We start from the raw sequence: 17,537 nt of genomic DNA on the forward strand, positions 1-17,537 counted from the left end.
ATAACAGCATCTCGCGATCACTCTAAAGAAACGCTAACCAATATGCATGACGCAAAAGGATTTGAAAAACAGAATGTTGATCTGGAAGGGAATCGTGTAGCGGGAACTCCCTGGTGAATAAACCACCTTGACACTGATGCTACAGCTGCTGTTCATCCGAGCAACTGCATCTTCCCCTCTCTTTTGTGATGTGATTTTAAACTGAAAGCATTAGGTAGCAAGAAGCACTGTAATTAAAGCTTCAAGCAGAAAATGATTGAAGAAGCACTGAAAAAGACTTCTCCTTCAAAAGTGCATTTCAATTCTCCCCATGTCTCTAGGAGACAAATGCTTCTGACAGTCTATATTTTACTACTGTTTCACTTAATAATGCATATCGACATTTATCCAGGAACGTCGGCCGTTGCTTTACTTCTCATTTTAAATCAGCTAAGCACCTGCCCATTCCCATGACTCCAATCCCTTCCCTCCACCCACCCAGCTCGTTTTCTCTGTTTGTTCTCATTTACTTACTTTTTAAATTAATTTTTGAAGCAAGGACATATGTTTTAGGGTGAACACACCAATTCCCTGAAAGACCTGACTATAACTCTGGGGGCAAAGGAGAGCCCCTAGCCTCGTGCTCTGCTTACAAAATGACAAACTCATAACCCAACTGAAAACATACACACACACGCAGAGGACATACACGTTCCAAGAGCAAAACAGACTACACGGAGGCTTCATTAGTCTTATGGTCCGTACTTAGAACACAGTAAGAGATACTGTCTACAAAATTCCATCCTGTGCTTTATTTCCTAAGAAGGATTCCAGGTTCACTATTTCTATAATCACCATTTTCCTTCTAATATGAGCTTGTGTTAATACACAAGTTCGTTCTAGAAGTGTCTTTTATGTTTTGTTTTTATTTTTATACTTTCTGGGTTTGTGTAGGGATGTTAACTAGCCCATCTCCTTTTTGAAAATCTAGGTACCCTACTAATAATACCTCATAGTCATAATGCGGTAAACTTAAGGAAGAAATCATTTAAGCAAATTTATTCATCACTTCATTCAATATTCAGTTAGGAGCTGTGGAGGTATTTTAAGATAAATATGATATGAACCTTGTTCTCAAAGACTCAGCAAACTAGTAACAGAGGTACCTCATAAAAATGCTTTAAAAAAGAACACTCTAAATTAGTTATGAATTTAAGCCTCCCATCAAGTAAGAGGGTCTGTGTTTTTCGAAGAGGTTTATCACTTAGAAAACAGGAAGAGTTCACAAAGTCTTTTACTAGATCAATTATAAAAGGTAGAGAAATTGTGCTAGTAAGGCGTTATTTATAATAGTCATAGTTATTACTTTAATATGCATGTACTACATGCCAGGTACTGTTCCGAGCACACAGTATTAATTCATTTAATCCTCCCAACACCTTGACGCGGTAGACATTATCTCCATGCTCTAGTTGAGAAAACTAAGGCCCAGAGAGACAAGTAACTTACCTAAGGCAACCAAGTATAATGACGAGGAGGGATCTGAGCCCTACGGAGCCTGCCTCCAGCGCTAGCTTAATCATTTCCTACAACTGCCTCTAAGCCTTGACGCGCCCCTGCAGTATAGAACATACGCAACTTGCTGGGTCGAAAATGGATTTTCTCCAAGGGACATGTGTGGTCCTCAGACCAAGCTCAGGCTATGATTCCATTTTTAAAGCTACAGTATTTTTAGCAACAGAATTTTATCACTAACTTTTTAAAATTAATAGAGCACTACCTGTAGGTGAATTTAGGGAAAGAAAGCAGGGTATTTGGGATGTAGGCTAGAGCTTGTCAAGAGGTAGGTTAAATATCTGAAATTAAGCTCTTACCAATAAAATTAGTGTGCCCTGCACACACCCATGTACACCTAATTTTCAACCAACCCAGTGGGCATTCTTTTAGAATGGCGAATACTGCAGATGAAATCCATATAGTTGTCTCTAGGATATGAAACTTTAAAAAAATTATGAACGTCCAGACAGCACTGCTTATTACTGCTTTAATTTTAAGAGAATCACCGTATATTCCAGACAGTCTTACAAAAGTACAAATCTTCTATATTCACAAGACTGAATTTATCAACTTAATAGTGAATTTCTTAATTATGTGCCTTCTATCTATATTGTATTATCTCACTGCTAGAAAATAGAAACATGCATACTTCTTTATGCTTATTTCTTCTGCTAATTATTTTTTAATTTATTTATGTATTTATTCATTTATTTATTTATTTTTGGCCGTGTTGGGTCTTCGTTGCTGCACGCAGGCTTTTCTCTAGTTGCGGCCAGTGGGGGCTACTCTCCGTTGCGGTGTGCAAGCTTCTCATTGCGCTGGCTTCTCTTTGTTGCGGAGCACAGGCTCTAGGTGCATGGGCTTCAGTAGTTGCAGCACATGGGATCAGTAGTTGTGGATCTCGGGCTCTAGAGCGCAGGCTCAGTAGTTGTGGCTCATGGGCTTAGTTGCTCTGCGGCATGTGGTATCTTCCCGGACCAGGGCTCGAACCATGTCTGCTGCATTGGCAGGTGGATTATTAACCACTGTGCCAGCAGGGAAGTCCCTTTCTCCTGCTAATTTTTAAAAGTGTTTTTAGTCATCACTTTTCTAATTTTTAATAGTTGGAGTTCTTCCCATTTTCTTCTCTCCTTACCAGATTCATTTTAAGATTTTAGATCGGGAAGAAATAGCTATGTTGCTGACCTGTAGCATCTCATGGGAATTTAGGCATACTCTGACAAACTAACTAGTTCATTTCTGAAGGTACAGCAAGATTATTAGGGCTGCTAACCTCCTTTGGCCCCTTAGCTCAAGATCTGAATCCACTGTGAAATCTGATGTGAAAAGACTTCAGTACCTCGTCACTCTTAGATTTTCTCTCCTTCCCTTTCAATAAAGATAGCTTTTACACAGAGTAAACTAGCATACCAAGTGGTCTCTAAGGACCACAATTGCATTACCAGAATGATGCCTGTCTCCATTAGAAAGGCATTATTAGATGATGTTATAGGTCTTTAATCCACATCAGTGTGTTCTGCAGGTGTGATCTATACCCAGTGGGTGAGGGTGTGGGAAGCTGATGTGGTACCAAGCACCACCTCTGACTGCAGGACAACAAACCACCTTCAGGGAAAAAGGACCTCAGAATCAGACCTTAGCAGGCATCCAGTAGTGACGTAGAATTGTTCTCTTAACTGGGCCGAGCCGACTGAAATTCATAGCAGCACTTCTCTATTTTTAAATTCAGAAAGGAATGGCAAACATAACCATTCCTCAGCCAAGTTAAACACCACACTCATATTCACAATCCTAATTGTCTGGTCAAAGTTAGTGAATTAAATTTTACAAATAATGGATCAAGTAGAAATATCACAATTTTAAGAGGGAAAGAGTCTCAGCCCAATTAGGTGAGTTGAATTCATTGTCAGCTCTAACTAGGACGTCAGGATTCAGTTAAGGAAAAGGGTTGGAGGAATCAAAATAGATATTCAAACCACACAGACGTGGTCTGATAAAACCTCAGAGGCATCTGTACGCCACTGGCAAGCTTTGAAAAAAAAATGAAAATGTAGTACATCCTGGACTGTATTTCTTAGGTACACTAATATATCAGGAAATGAAGCACATAATACTTCCACTCTGCAGGAAAGGCGTCCGCACCCTGTGATCGCTCACTGACAAATGTTTATCTTCTACAATGTCTTTTTTGCAAGATGACAGTTTATTAAATCCTGCAGGAAGTACACTAAACTAGCACTTAGAACTTTCTGCTATTTGGGACTTCAATAAGTACTTGTTGATCGCTGGCTCAATCATGAATCTTTTTTTACCTAAAAATATGTGGTGTCTTTTTTTTTTTTTTTTTTGCGGTACGCGGGCCTCTCACTGTTGTGGCCTCTCCCGTTGCCGAGCACAGGCTCCGGACGCGCAGGCTCAGCGGCCATGGCTCACGGGCCCAGCAGCTCCGCGGCATGTGGGATCTTCCCGGACCGGGGCACGAACCCGTGTCCCCTGCATCGGCAGGCGGACTCTCAACCACTGGGCCACCAGGGAAGCCCTGTGGTGTCTTGCAGAGAGTAATGAAACCCTCTAATAAGTTCAGCTTTTTGAAAAAGAAAAAAAATTAAATGTTTCCCCCTTTCTTCTACATGAGAATGAAAACAAGAAGGGAGGCTTGGCTTTCTGTTACTGATGAGATTTTCCTTTCAGTTGAAAGCCTCAAAATCACATTTGAAAAGATCTGCCCTACCTTATAAGCTGATGAATATAAAACTGAATCTATGCTGTTTTTTGGATAACTGTGTCAAGCACATAGGCAGAGCTGTGTTTTAATGCACTCCAAAGGTCCTCTGTTATGCCGTGTCTTCAGTAGGGCAGAAAGGCTCTATCCTTTTCCAAAATTACAATGCAGAACCACAACCAAAACTTATACTCATCTATGGAGGTAACATGAGATCATCTTTCTCTTTTAAAAATTAATTAATTATTTAATTAATTAGGATGCGTCCGGTCTCGGTTGCAGCATGCAGGATCTTCGTTGAGGCATGCGGGACATTTTGTTACGATGAATGGGCTCTTTGTTGCGGCACGTGGGCTTCTCTCTAGTTGTGGCGCGCAGGCTCTAGAGTGCAGGGGCTCAGTAGTCGTGGCATGCGGGCTTAGTTGCCCCACGGCATGTGGGACCTTAGTTCCCCGACCAGGGATCAAACCTGCATCCCCTGTACTGGAAGGTGGATTTTTAACCACTGGACCACCAGCGAAGCCCTGAAATCATCTTTCTTTTTACCTTCTCCCTCAATCTTTCCTTCTTTCCCCCTCCCTTCTCTCACTCCTTTCCACCACAAATATTCGTTGAAACCCTACTATATCACTGATCTGTGCTGGAATCTGAGGATAAAAGTGTAATCCAGACAGCCATCATCCCAAGGGGTTCAACAAGGTGAAAGGACCCTTAGATGGTCCCAGTGGCAGAGCCCACTGAGGGAGAGGAAGAGAAAGCAAATGGATCATTAGGGGCAAGTGTTTAAAATTCGGCCACTAGGGGCTTCCCTGGTGGTGCAGTGGTTGAGAATCTGCCTGCCAATGCTGGGGACATGGGTTCGAGCCCTGGTCTTGGGGGATCCCCGCATGCCGCAGAGCAACTAGGCCTGTGAGCCACAACTACTGAGCCTGCGCATCTTGGAGCCTGTGCTCCGCAACAAGAGAGGCCGCAACAGTGAGAGGCCCGCGCACCGCGATGAAGAGTGGCCCCTGCTCTCCTCAACTAGAGAAAGCTCTCGCACAGAAACAGAGACCCAACACAGCCAAAAATAAATAAATAAATAAAATAAATTTATTTTAAAAAAAAAAAGTCGGCCACTACAAAGTACCCTGTTTGCATCCTTAAGAAGACTGTATCATTACATCTCATCCTGATTTTATGTTTTGTGGCCAGTAAACCTTTATCACCGCAAAATATCCACCGCACCCTTTTGCTGTCTCAATGCTGCAAAGGAGAACAGGTGTGCATTTCATAACAAAGACCAACGCAGATACCTGTAAAATCTTACCTGAATCAAAAGAAAAGAACTAACAGGTGGAAGGTGGCTGATCTCTCAGTGACCCCTGCCTTATTCACTATCTATTGTGTCTGAAAGTATTTAATTTACAAAAAATCCCCTAGTTAAAATGTAATGTGAGAGTCCTAGCCTGAGCACTGCATCCAGAAATGCCATTCCTCCACGGCCTTCTAAAACTAGACAAGGTTAGGCTGGTAAATTTTTCAGAGAAATAATGCAGGGGCAGAAGCATCAGATACATGAGCAACAAGACTCATTAGTTACAGCAGTGCAGGTCTCTTGGAAGGATTTCTGGAATCATTTCTTCACATCAAAGGTTTCACGATCAGCCTTCTAAATCGTTCCATAAACTGAAAGGTCTCCGTGTCTTACCTGTCTACACCAGGAAATCCCACGCTGTGGCAGAATCATCAACAGTATCTTCATGAAACACTGGCTGAGCTCCTAGAGGGAACGAGAGGGACCACACCTCTCACGGAAGAGGCCTGCGGGATGTTCTTCTGTGATCATCTGCCCTTGGTAGCTTTGAAGGGCATGACTTGGGCTGTTGGGTCAGTAATACAGGGACACATTAATGTCTATTTCTTTTCCAAAACATCAGTGATGCTTGCCTTACCTTTTTTGGAATAAGCCATGTTAGAAGACTTGTTAATATTTATTGAGCACATAACTGCACTGGATACTATGCTAAATGCTTGGCATGCATTTAATCCTTATGGCAACTGTTTTTTTTAAAAATAAAAACATATTTAATAGAATTCCAAATTTGGAAAAACATATGGAAATAATAATAGTGATGATCATTACCAGTATTTGGCATTATACATGATTTATATTTTCCTCATTATACATGATTTATATTTTCCTTGCTATAATTCTTAAGTGTTTAGTTTGTTTTTTAGTTATTGGTTATTGCTACTGCTTTATCAATTTCTTTGGCATCTTTCTGTTTTACTGTTGTTGTTGATGGTGGAGTTTTTGTTGTTTATTTGTTTGCTTTGTTTAATTTCTCTTTGTGTGGTATAATCCTCTTTTATTTTAGAACTTCAGGTATAGTTTTTTAATAGGGGTGAGATGTCTCTTATAAATAGCATAATACCCATTTATTTCCTTTATCAAATCTGAGAATCTCTAACTAATGTGTGAATTAAATCTACTCACATTTATTTCGATTACTTATATATTTATTTTTATTTTTTTATTAACATGATTTTTCTTTGGTTTATTTTTGGGTTTGGGTTTTTTTTTTCTTTTTTTAAAATTTATTTTATTGAAATATAGTTGATTTACAATGTTCTGCTGATTTCTGCTGTGCAGCTAAGTGATTCAGTTATACATACATCCTTTTTCATATTCTTTTCCATTATGGTTTCTCATGGGATATTGAATATTGTTCCCTGTGCTATACAGTAGGACCTTGTTTTTTATTCTCATGGCAACTTTTTAAAGGAGGTTTTAATTTTGCTGTCCCCACTGCACAGATGAGAAAGGTGAGGCTCATAGAGATTAAGTACCTTGCCAGGGTGCCAGAGCTGTGAAGTAGTGAAGGCAGCTACAAGCCTAAGCAGAGCCTAGCTTCTAACCACTAATGCTGGCTCCCTAGATTCTGAGAATTAAAGAATTACTGGAACTGTCCAGTCTTAAACAAATGAAGGAACTGAGGCTCAAGACAGTTGAGAAATTTGACAGAAATCAAAGATTTTTTTAGAGACAGCACAAAAACTAGAATTCAGACCATCTGGCCACTAGCCTATTGATCTTTTGGACGCGCAGGCCTAGCGGCCATGGCTCACGGGCTTAGTTGCTCCACGGCATGTGGGATCTTCCCGGACCAGGGCACGAACCCGTGTCTCCTGCATCGGCAGGCGGATTCTCAACCACTGCGCCACCAGGGAAGCCCCCTATTGATCTTTTGATGATCTCACACTGCTTGTCCAGTCCAGCTCATGGCACCAATTGTTGATAAGATGACTATTTGGTACATAGCTATACAAAACAGAAATGGACATGACCCTTCCCCATTTCATCTTCCTCTCTGGGAATCTCTGAGATAGTGATAATTGTACACACCCCACCTACTACAGGAGATAGGAAAGTAAAATGATATAACCAAACTGAAAGCTTTAAGAAATAAAAGAAATAGGAATTACAAAAATGGAAAGGATTACAAAACACAGTTCCCATCTTCGTGTTTCCATTTCATGCCCTGCTTTCTCTCCAGAAATAATTAAATCAAATCTTTAGTTATTCCATTAGGGTCCACTGCAATCCTAAATAAAATGAATCTTTTAGGGATTTCAAGGCAGAACATACATAGAAATCCATCCATGCATGGCACTCATCCACCCATTCATTCAAGAACTTAAGATACAGTGGTAATTAGCCAAACACACTGAAAACTAACAATATGCTAAGATCCTACTAGGCATAATATTTTGCATAGCTTATTTCACTTCATCTTTATAAGAACTCTATAAAATATTAATGTCTTCATTTTATACAAGAGGTTGAGAAAAAATTTATAATTTGCCCAAAGTGTCATAGTTAGGTAGTAACGGAGCTGGTATTCAAACTCAGGCCCACCTAATACTAACACTGAACAACCATGCTGTCCTTGACATTCCCTCTACCTGGAGTCATGTTTGCATGTGCCGATGACCACAAGGTCATCCCAACCCCTCCGTTAAACAGGACAAGCAGAGGTGACATGGGAGCACCTATTGCTATCACTCGGGCTCTAGAGAGTTAAATCATAGAGTGATATGAAAAAAAAGCAAACACTGCATTTTTTAATGAATTCTCAATTACTCTCCATTGGAGAAGGCTAAGAGCTACTGTAGGCAGAAAAGGAGATTCTAGATGGTTATCTCTACCAGCGGCATGTCCGTGCTCCTCTTAAGCTTCCAGTCTACCTCCATTTCCTAATTTTTCCAAACAATCCCGCTCCTTATATCACTTCAATTACGGCCTAATGGTCCTGTTCAGCACATTTCACAGATACCAGCTAGCACTCCTCCATCAGCAACGTGCTCTAAACCTTGAAGAGCAAAAGAAATATGGGACTTGAAGTTGCAATCCTTTCATCTTCTTGTTAGGAGTTCTGGTAAAAAGGTGGAGTCACAATCACAGCCAAGCTACCATTAAATGAAATTAGAGATTTCTCTCGACATTCCATTATTTACAAGTCTCTCCGTCACTTAAGGACAAATAATCATCTGAATACTCATTTCTTCAGGAATCTAGTTGCTACATATTTTCATAGAAATCCCATTAATGATCTAGAAATAAAGAATCATGATACGAGAGTGGGCAGTGACAAGCCAGCTTGCTTGCACGCCTGTCATCGGAGACCAAATTTAAGCTAAACCACCAGGATAATTATTCATGTTATTTGAAAAATCGCTAATGAAGGAAATACTACAATTCTCCCATGAGATCCCTTCCAAACTTCCAAAGTATTTGATACAAGAAGACCAAGATTTCCACACAAAGAAAAACACAATCAAGGATAAGCTCTAATATTGGTTTTTAAGGGTAAAAAAAAAAAAAAAGTCATGTGGTATAGATCCTTCTTTATCTGCTAACATGTGTTTTCAGACTGCAGACAAGCCTTTAAACTGAAATCTAAGTGAAGCTGAAACAACATTGACTTTTTAGCAGAAAATAAGTCTACGAATATAATTTCTCATGGCTGTGGGGTTTTGATATGAAAAACACCTTCATAACTGGATGACACTAATATTATGCTGAAAAAGAAAACATATTCATTAGCCAATTATAATCACAATGGTCATTCATGCTAAACGAAATGTGCCTCACATCCCATCATATTTTCCACAATGTGGTCCACAATAAAATTATTTACTAGATTTGCCTGTTTTGCTTCCCTCTTTGTAATAGCTTTCATTTTGCTGTTTACTTGTTTCCTAATAGACATTCCCTAGGGTTCTTGAAGAGTTAATGTTCATTCTTAGAAGCTCTTACTTGAGAATTTCACCTAGTGGAAACACTCACTGCATCATCCCCACAGAATATATTATGAGTGTTGCCATTTTCATGTTTATAGTGACAAGGTAAAATTTAGTAGAAAAATTCTTTTTTTGCCTGTTGATAAGCCAGACTCCTTGGCGGGCAGTTGTTTTTAAGAGCACTCTCTTTGAGTAATTCCTTTCTAATAATCCATGATACCCACTGTTTTTGAGGCGATAAGACTGCTGGAGAGATTTCTTTTTTTCCCAGAAGCAAAGTTTAAGAGTTCTTCAACAGTGAGTGTCCTAATTGAGACAGAGTGATAACTATTTCTAAGATATCATTTCTTCTTCTGGACCCCAGACATAAATACTGTTATGGAGAAATTGGGCAAGAGGCAGTGTTGCCCCACAGAGAGATCCTTTAGGGAAACAGTGACATAGTATTACAGAACTGCCTTATCAATGTAGGAGAAAAATAGCCATTTATAAACCACAGCACTCATATTATTCCAAGCTGGAGCGCAAAAGGAAGGAGAGCTAAGGCTTACCAGTACTTGATGTGTGTCAGGCATCACCTAATCTATTTGTCACAGTGATTCTGTGAGATGCATATTATTTTTCCTCCATTTACAAATGGAGGAAGTAGACCCAAGACAAAGAAACATGCTCAAGTTACCCTAGCTGGTTGCGGCAGAACCAGATTCAAAGCCATCCATGTGAATGCAAACTCCATGGCCTTCCCACTACACCCACCCTCTCTGTCGTTATGCAGGTCCCTTTTTGAAAGAATACAATTATGGAGATAATAAAAAGCATGTGATCGTTGCATTTTTCAAAACATCCAGATGTCTTCAAAGATTCCAGCAAGCTGCACTCTGTGGTTCTGCAATATTGCAAGCATCTCTTTCAGTATAAACCATCACACCACTAATTTTGGCTATCCAGCCTCAGTTATAAGAATCCAGCTCAACATAATCAAGTCTAATGACTCATTATTTCTATTTGCTCTTGCTTAGAGGTCTGGAAAGACTACAGATTTTACAAATATAAACAGAGGGTTCATGGTGCTGTTGGAATGTTCTACCTTCCTGTTTTCAAAGCAAGAGTGCACTGCTTTGACAAAGTGTTCCACAGAGGGAACAAGGGAAGCTTCTATTAGATAACTTTGAAATTCAAATGCATGAGTTATTTCTGCAAACTTCTGTTAATATTAATTTGCTCAGTATTGAAAATGATGGGAAGGAGTATATGTTGATGGAGATAGAGACTTGTGCTATAAGTTTCAGAGGTAGGTTGGAGTCAGATACCTGAGTTCATTGGAGCTCCTCAAACATTTACTGGGCATGGCCTTCTCCCTAAAGGAGCTCACAGACAGTGGACACAAAGCGCCAGGTAAAATTTTACACCACAATGAGACTATTATAAAGACAAAAGTGAGGGCTCACCCTACATTTAGTTCAGAAGAGAAGACTAACTTTCTTTGGGAAGATGAAGGAAAGCCACGGAAAGAATGGCCTTGAGTGTCAGGCTTAAAAGTTCAGACTTGACCCTGTGAATAATGGAAAGCAGTAGCATCCGCCTGAAAATGAGGAAGAGCAGCTGTGGTGTGCAAGTCAGGGGAGGAAAGAATACCTGGGTTTACCTGCAATGCAGCCAAAGCGAAAGGGCAAGAAGGACAGAATTGTTGAAAGATGCATAAAACTAGTGACAGAACAGTTGAAAGTGCGAGAAAGGGAGTAATCAAAGGTGACTCAAAGCAGTGGTTCTAGACAGCGGATCTTGTTTAATAAAGACATATGAATTAAACAGAGTGAGACTTTGTTTAAAATGACATACCGACATTGAATTTCAACAAAATCCAAGTGAGTTCACCACTCCGAGTGGAGAGGGAAGAGTGACCCTGATAGCAGGCTGATCCTTTACAGGTCTGCACATGGTCCAAAGAGACCAGGCAGCCATTTCCAGCAAGACTGACACTGGTATGTTTCAGTTTCTTCCACGTGGCCTGATTACTTCTCAGCTGCAGACTGCAGAGAGCAAATGCTTTGGTTCCATTTGGCTCCTCAAACATTTGTTGGGCAAGGCCTTCACCTTAAATGAGCTCACAGAGAGTGGACACAAAGCGTTAGGTAAAATTTCTGCATAGACAGAAATAACACAGAATTCACCGGAGGGCCAACAGAGCTGGTGTTTGCACGTGGCCCTGGAGCCGGGGAGCCGCTTATCAAACGGCTACCACACGTGGGCAGAGCATGCTTTCATACACCGCCCCATCCACGAGTCTGTCCAAACTGACCCAACTCAGAAATCGTCTTATGCCACCCCATCCACAGAAGTCTCATGACAGATGATGGGCATGTGGTGACAAAAGAACATAGAAACAACAGCAGCCATGGTCTAGCTGCCTACAGGGAAATGAAAGAATTAAGCAATGGATCACTTAATTTAGACAGAATTAAGAATATTTATACAGAACTAGGAAGGACAAATAATTGCAAATTCATAAAATGCAACGAGAATACGTGCAGAGATGAGGGCATCAGCAGAAAGGGTGAAAAAAGAGGGATGGTCAAAAATCAAATTCAACTGGGTGACGACTTGTAAGCACTGGGCTTATGTTCAAATTGTCAACATGCAACAGCCTTTCCCAGACCATCGTTGGGTCATTTTTTCACCCAACAGGGTCTACCACCTGAGCAATCACATAGATTTAGAAAAGGAGAGAATCTGATCTGTTCATAGTACAGTCAATTGTCAGTCATTTCCAGGCTCTCTCAGAAACCTCTCGCTCTATGTTATTATCTGCCCTTTGGCCATTCCATTGTCCATTATCACCTCCACAGGGAAAAAGAGGTGCATCTCAAATCAGTCCATCTAATTATTTATTAGTAGTGCTGGTGAAAGGGTAAAGACAAGAAATGGAGAGTCTGCTCTCCGATAACCAACTCCTTAATCACTAGGTACTTACCACAGACTTTGATTAGTACTGAAAACATGCTAGAAGTTGTCACACTTTATTTTCTAATTAATGACTCTTCTCTCTTCCCATTTTATAGAAATGCATGGACAGACCCAAGAACTGCTTTCACTCAAAAATGGCAAAGAGCAAATAATTACTTCTTAGACAGTTATCTATTAAAAAGTCAAATATGGAAAGCTGGACCACATGCTGCCTAGTGGACAGTGAACGATCACCCCGGAATTTGACTTTAAGGCACGGAAAAATAAATTTAGAGTGAATTTTGGAAATTACCCAGTGCTCACCTATCCTATAAAACTAATTAACTGCAGTTACAAAATAAGATAAGCAACCTGACGCAATTTGCTCTACTTCAGTTTCCCTGTGTGTAAACTGGGGTTATTAGCAGTATTTCTAAACAGAACCTCTTATACAGGGTTTTTGTGAATATTTAAACATGATAATATACATGAACTGCATAAGCAGCATCCTAAATGAATTGTATAATCAATATAATCACCGCTGTTAATTATTATTACTACTACTATTATTATTATTATTATTATTAATCCCCCTAGACAAGAATGTGGCCTTACTGATACCCAGCATGATTCAAGAATCAGGAAAGCGTATTGTTTCTAAACAGCCCCATAAATTAACCCTGTAAGATCCTTGGCGGGGCAGGGGTTGTGGGGGGTGATTAGCCCCAAGAACTCAAGCAGAGTACTTTATCAAAAGTCATCTCAGGTCATCCATGGGTCGCCTATTGGCATGGAAAGTGTTGCCAGTATATAGACAGCCCAGAGGGGACCAAGGGTTAAGGTGTGGGCATATCAAAATGTGCTCCACTATCTTCTACTCTTTTAGCCACTGAAAAGTTTGCTAAAAAAGGGGGAGGAGGGAACAGAGTGTGTTTATATGTGCATACACCACCCCCACCTGCAAACAAGTCCTCTCTGTCCATCAACTGATAGTCTACCATAAAAGCAGCAAGGTGTTAGAATTGTCTCTTGGCCAACAAGAAGGACTTGAAGTCCAACTTCCATCACTACTGTGATCACATTAAACCATGCAAGTTTAGAATCTGTTGCAACCTTTGCATATGCTTTGCTGCATTCAGTGTGCAAATCATGAGGACTAGGGTGGATCCTGCTTTGTGGAGACAGAGTGACTAAGGATCTATGATTCATAGTCTTCTTTTCTCCTCTTTGGAGGGCCCTCATTCCTCAGATATCGCCATCAGGAAATAATGTGCCTAAGATAAAATAAACAAAACAAAAATGAAGAGCAACAACATGAAAAAGAGGGCAAATGCACAACACTGTCACAAGTTCTTTGCTTTGCTCTCTTTAATTCTGCCAGGAAAGAGACACAAAGTTAACACTATAAGTTAAATTTCTCATTTTATGGAAACCACATCTGCATGAACATCTACTTAACTGATGGTTTTACTCGGCAAGCAAAATTATTCCTTCTTTAAACAGATCTTCGAGTGTGGCATTTGAAATTGCCTCATGTGAGGTTTGGAGAGCTTGATGCTGATCAGGGTTGGGTTAACCAAAAGGCTTTTGCCTGACAAACCTTCTTACAGTAAGGCAGAATGGTGGTGGTTGTATTTTTTCCCCACTGAGCCACCAATCTATAGGCATGTAAAGCACTTCTGAGGAAGCAGCCCCTATCACTAGATTATGAATCTTCTTATTTTCCAGAATTGTCCAGCACAATTATATACTTATTCATTCAATTACATTTATGCAGAACCTGGAGCTTTGAGCACTATTGTTAGTACCAGGGAGACGGGATGAATGAGCCAAGGTTTTGGGGTCTACTGGGAGAGATAGACACGTGAACAGACACATTACAATACAACACCAACAGGGAACTAATAAGGTGACAAACAAAATGCTCTAGAAGCCCAGAGAAAGTAATGACTAATTTTGACCGGGAGGGAATGTGTCATTCCTGTGTGTCTTAAAGGAAAAGAGTTTGTCAAATGGAGAGTGAGCAGGTAATATTCTATGTAAAGGGTAAACAGCATGGGGAAGGCTAACTATATCAAGAGGCCTTACCATCTTTGGAGTGTGGGTGCTGGGGATGGGTGCTGGAGAGTGAGGTCTGAGTGATGCTTGGGACCCAGATTGTCATGGATCTCATGTGTCATGATAACAAGTTTGGATGGGCTTTATCCAGGGGGACAGGAAATCCAAGTCATAGGACCAGTAATGCAATGTGATTTGCTTTCTTAGGGGATTAACTCTGGGGACACCAAGAATGGTACAGACAGATAGTGGAGAAACCACCCAGGAGACTGTGGCTACCAAGAGTGAAACCAGCCCTGACATCTGGTCCCTCAGAAGGTTCCCCTAGAAAAGTTGGGTTAAATGGAGCAATATTTCCTATGTGGCAAAATATATGGGAAAATACTTTCAGAAATTCACAAGTTACTCTAACCAGACCACTGTAAAACCACTGAGTCTCTGGGTCGGAAAAAATTCTAAAAATTATCAGTGAGTGATCTCCAATCCCAGGAACTTTTGAACATCCACATTCCCAGGCTTCATCACAGACTTAAAATATCGGGGTCTCCAGGCCTCAGGCCCAGAAACATAGATTTTTAACCAGCTCCTCCAGTTTTTGAACCAGTTCATTCAGATGGATGAGTCTAGTTTGGAAAAGGGCAACTCTAGGTCAATCCATTAGATTTCCCGGGGAGGAGGGACGAGGTCTTCTTTGAAAGAGTATCCCAAATGCTCAGAACAAAACTTAGCATGGTGCCTGGCACATGGTAAAATCAAATCCCCAGTTATACAAGCTTGTGACTTGAATGGATGTCTGCCTTGCATTCCTTTGGGACTCAGAGATTATGAGAATTGAGCTTTAAATTCCATTGCTGTCAGCACTATTTGACTGATTCCTTACCTATTTGGGGAAAAAAATATCTATATATTTTAAACCATTTCCCAAAGAATTTTAATCTCTCTTACATGTTCTAAAGAAGCAAAACAAGGTCTTATTGTTTTATGTTGGGTGGAATGTTGGTTCTAAAGCTACTTACTAAGAAGTGAAGAGCTTGCAGAATACACTCTAGTGCCTGCTTCTCTTCTCCAATGTGATTGATTGTATGTATATGTGTTGCGTATATATGATGTGACTTTAACAGGAAAACCTTCTGTGTTTCCAAACTTGGAAGCTGGGGGTTCCTAACATCTTCTTAAATATAACCTTCCTACATCAATATACAGATTCATAGTGCTAAGAAAAAAGAACCAAGTCTCAACCGCTCAGTAGAATGCAAAAATTATACTATATATACATGTAATCATAATGAAATGAAAAATAACCCCAGCATTGTGTATTTGACCAGTGCCTTTGAGCGCTGTTCAGGAGTGTCTCGCACAGAAGCAGTGAGAAGCTCCTTTACTTAAATTAATTGAAAATGGCTTTCTGAAAGAAATTCTTCCACATGGGAATGATAACCCAAGAGCATCAATCTGATTCGAGCATCTACCATTACACAAGCAACGTATAATCATTCTGTAAGCACAGAATAAGCATTATATAAACAGAGCAATGATTTACATGTTAATCTTCTACAATAAAATATCTTCTTGACTCTGCCAAGAGTCGTGCGAGATGGATTGTGTGAAGCAAGTGTTTAAAATGCATTCTGATAAAAAAAAAAAATCTCCATAGACGAGCAGAGGCATCATAACCTCGGCTCACTGTGTCCAGGGTCACAGTCTAGACATGGGGCTTGTTGCAAGCTGCACGTACTGTCACCCTGGAAAGGGGCATGGAGGTGAATGGGGGGCGGGGTGCCAAAGGCTATGCTTTCAATGACCAAAAACATTGCAAGTCAGGCAGGACCCAGCTGACACCAGCTTCTGATTCCCCACACTGAGGCCTCTTTTCTGCCCTCCGTCCCTTCCCTCTGTGCCCTCTCACACCATCAGCCCACACTGTATCCCACTAGCCATGAGCCCATCCCGCCACTATGTGGAGAGCGCTTTCCTTTGCTGTCCCCTCACGCTCTGTTACGTGCATAAATAACGAAATTGTCTTTTGCAGAAGCTGTATCCTGTTAATGAACCGGTTCAAAGGGTCCAAAGCCTTCTTCGGGATTCCAGGGCAATGCAGAGGTATGTGTAGGGGGGGAGAGTAACATAATGGAATCATTATCATTTCAGAGAAAGAAGGATCTGCAGTCAGCATTTATTAAGCCTCTACTGTGTGCCAGACAGGCAGACATTTTACATAATTATCTCAATCCTCAGAAGAACAGCTCTGTGACTAGAAAGAATTTCCTTCCATTTTTCCACTTGAGGAGACAAAGACTAAAAGATATTTTAAAGGTGTGCCCAAGTTTACATAATTAACAAGGGACAAAGGCAGCATTAGAACCCAAGACTCTCTCTCCAAATGTAAAGCTCTTTTCATTAATACTCTGTGCTCCTGGCACTGTCTTCAATCATGGATGAAACTGCCATGAAGATAGGTTTTATGTCTTCCTCTCTCCTCACCAGCCTGGTTTGCCTCTGTGGAGGGATCCTGCATTACCAATGTTTGCCTCTCCAGTCTTACTCCATGCCTGGTACATGGTAAGTGGCAAAAGTCATCTCCTGAATGTATGAAAAAGCTTTCTTCATCGTCGGATGTATACCTTCTGCCTCTACAAGAATAATATCTCCTCATAAGTACCACGCCATTCACACAAAAGTATAGTCCCTCGTTACAATGTGTGTGTTTATCTATTTAGAGTTTCCCTAGGACCTATTTGGAAGTGAAAATCTCCAAGCAAATATAAGTTGGGTTATCTCATTGTTCTATTATATTAGGTACATCTGGGCTAAATTAGCACCCCCATCCCATAGTATCTAAGCCTTAGATTTGTTTGTGCATTTCAAAGACGCACACAAACATATACTACCTCCCCCATATGTACCCACAGGTTCTTCTCATGTTGTTAGCAGTACTCTTCAGAGTAGCAGCAAACATTATTTCTTCAAATACTACATCATTTGGCACTGCCAG

At 40.6% G+C, this 17,537-nt stretch overlaps 1 protein-coding gene across 5 annotated transcripts in view; it reads right to left on the reverse strand.

The window, feature by feature from the left end:
- FLRT2 (fibronectin leucine rich transmembrane protein 2) overlaps positions 1-17,537 on the reverse strand; it is a 96,759-nt gene that overhangs the window by 68,033 nt on the left and 11,189 nt on the right. The window contains exon 1 of one of the 5 annotated variants that reach the window (XM_067027938.1): positions 1,489-1,543. The exons of the other annotated variants lie outside the window; for them this stretch is intronic. The gene's annotated coding sequence lies outside the window, so the exon portion shown is untranslated. Of the gene's footprint in view, positions 1-1,488; positions 1,544-17,537 lie in introns of those variants that run through there. 5 annotated transcript variants of the gene reach the window in all.

The sequence above is a fragment of the Kogia breviceps genome, chromosome 3 (assembly GCF_026419965.1).
Source record: "Kogia breviceps isolate mKogBre1 chromosome 3, mKogBre1 haplotype 1, whole genome shotgun sequence".
NCBI lineage: Eukaryota > Metazoa > Chordata > Mammalia > Artiodactyla > Physeteridae > Kogia > Kogia breviceps.